The following is a 2,500-nucleotide window of genomic DNA, read 5'->3' as shown; positions in this document are numbered from 1 at the left end:
CGATCGAGGATGTCACCCGCCGTCAATTTTTCCATTATATACGCGTCTCGGTCGGAGATACGATGCTGGCTGTTTACGTTGCGCTCGCTCGAAGAGGAGACGACGACCGATTGTCACACACAACGCGCAGGGGCCGAAACAAAGCGCCCAAGGATCTACAGCCGAGGAACGAGACGCCGTCGAACATCGTTTCGCGACGTTCCTTTACGGTTTGAACTTGCGTATCCCGCTTTGCCCGGTGGCGTGTGTGCTCGTCGTCGTGCTCCGAACGAAACGTCCTGATGACGGCGAGGAAGTAATAAAATAATATACATCCTTACGGGTAGCCTGAAGCGAATCGCAAACGAACGACAACGCGTCGATTGTGCGGCCATCGTTGCTCGCGCGACTAACGACGACCAGCCGAGAAGGCTGTAGTTTATCGCATCGATTTCATCGAGCAACCGATGGACGCTGCCGCGTTCGTTCGTAAATGAATGTTATACATACTCACGGATAGCCTGAGGCGAATAATCGCAAACGACGACGCGTCGATTGTGCGGCCATCGTTGCTCGCGCGACTAACGACGATCAGCCGAGACGGCTGTAGTTTATCGCATCGATTTCATCGAGCAACCGATGGACGCTGCCGCGTTCGTTCGTAAATGAATGTTATACATACTCACGGATAGCCTGAGGCGAATAATCGCAAACGACGACGCGTCGATTGTGCGGCCATCGTTGCTCGCGCGACTAACGACGATCAGCCGAGACGGCTGTAGTTTATCGCATCGATTTCATCGAGCAACCGATGGACGCTGCCGCGTTCGTTCGTAAATGAATGTTATACATACTCACGGATAGCCTGAGGCGAATAATCGCAAACGACGACGCGTCGATTGTGCGGCCATCGTTGCTCGCGCGACTAACGACGATCAGCCGAGACGGCTGTAGTTTATCGCATCGATTTCATCGAGCAACCGATGGACGCTGCCGCGTTCGTTCGTAAATGAATGTTATACATACTCACGGATAGCCTGAGGCGAATGATCGCAAACGACGACGCGTCGATTTTGCGGCCATCGTTGCTCGCGCGACTAACGACGACCAGCCGAGAAGGCTGTAGTTTATCGCATCGATTTCATCGAGCAACCGATGGGCGCTGCCGCGTTCGTTCGTATATGAATATTATACATACTCACGGATAGCCAGAGGCGAATAATCGCAAACGACGACGCGTCGATTTTGCGGCCATCGTTGCTCGCGCGACTAACGACGACCAGCCGAGACGGCTGTAGTTTATCGCATCGATTTCATCGAGCAACCGGTGGACGCTGCCGCGTTCGTTCGTAAATGAATAATATACATACTCATGGCTAACTTGAGGCGAATAATCGCAAACGACGACGCGTCGATTTTGCGGCCATCGTTGCTCGCGCGACTAACGACGACCAGCCGAAACGGCTGTAGTTTATCGCATCGATTTCATCGAGCAACCGATGGACGCTGCCGCGTTCGTTCGTAAATGAATAATATACATACTCATGGCTAACTTGAGGCGAATAATCGCAAACGACGACGCGTCGATTTTGCGGCCATCGTTGCTCGCGCGACTAACGACGACCAGCCGAAACGGCTGTAGTTTATCGCATCGATTTCATCGAGCAACCGATGGACGCTGCCGCGTTCGTTCGTAAATGAATAATATACATACTCATGGCTAACTTGAGGCGAATAATCGCAAACGACGACGCGTCGATTTTGCGGCCATCGTTGCTCGCGCGACTAACGACGACCAGCCGAAACGGCTGTAGTTTATCGCATCGATTTCATCGAGCAACCGATGGACGCTGCCGCGTTCGTTCGTAAATGAATAATATACATACTCATGGCTAACTTGAGGCGAATAATCGCAAACGACGACGCGTCGATTTTGCGGCCATCGTTGCTCGCGCGACTAACGACGACCAGCCGAAACGGCTGTAGTTTATCGCATCGATTTCATCGAGCAACCGATGGACGCTGCCGCGTTCGTTCGTAAATGAATGTTATACATACTCATGGCTAACTTGAGGCGAATAATCGCAAACGACGACGCGTCGATTTTGCGGCCATCGTTGCTCGCGCGACTAACGACGACCAGCCGAGACGGCTGTAGTTTATCGCATCGATTTCATCGAGCAACCGATGGACGCTGCCGCGTTCGTTCGTAAATGAATAATATACATACTCATGGCTAACGTGAGGCGAATAATCGCAAACGACGACGCGTCGATTGTGCGGCCATCCGTTGCTCGCGCGACTAACGACGACCAGCCGAGAAGGCTGTAGTTTATCGCATCGATTTCATCGAGCAACCGATGGGCGCTGCCGCGTGCGTTCGCCCGATTGCGCGTGAAGTTACTGTTCGGAACCAAGAATATACGGGTGTATTATACCCGTTTGGTCGCAGCCACGCGCAAAGGCTTTTGAATGTACTGTACGCCCGGCCGTCGAACGATGGTTTTCCGTCATTCAGGAA

Source organism: Colletes latitarsis, unplaced genomic scaffold (assembly GCF_051014445.1).
Source record: "Colletes latitarsis isolate SP2378_abdomen unplaced genomic scaffold, iyColLati1 scaffold0044, whole genome shotgun sequence".
Taxonomy (NCBI): domain Eukaryota; kingdom Metazoa; phylum Arthropoda; class Insecta; order Hymenoptera; family Colletidae; genus Colletes; species Colletes latitarsis.
The sequence above is the reverse complement of the archived record's forward strand: the minus strand, read 5'-3'. Positions refer to the sequence as shown.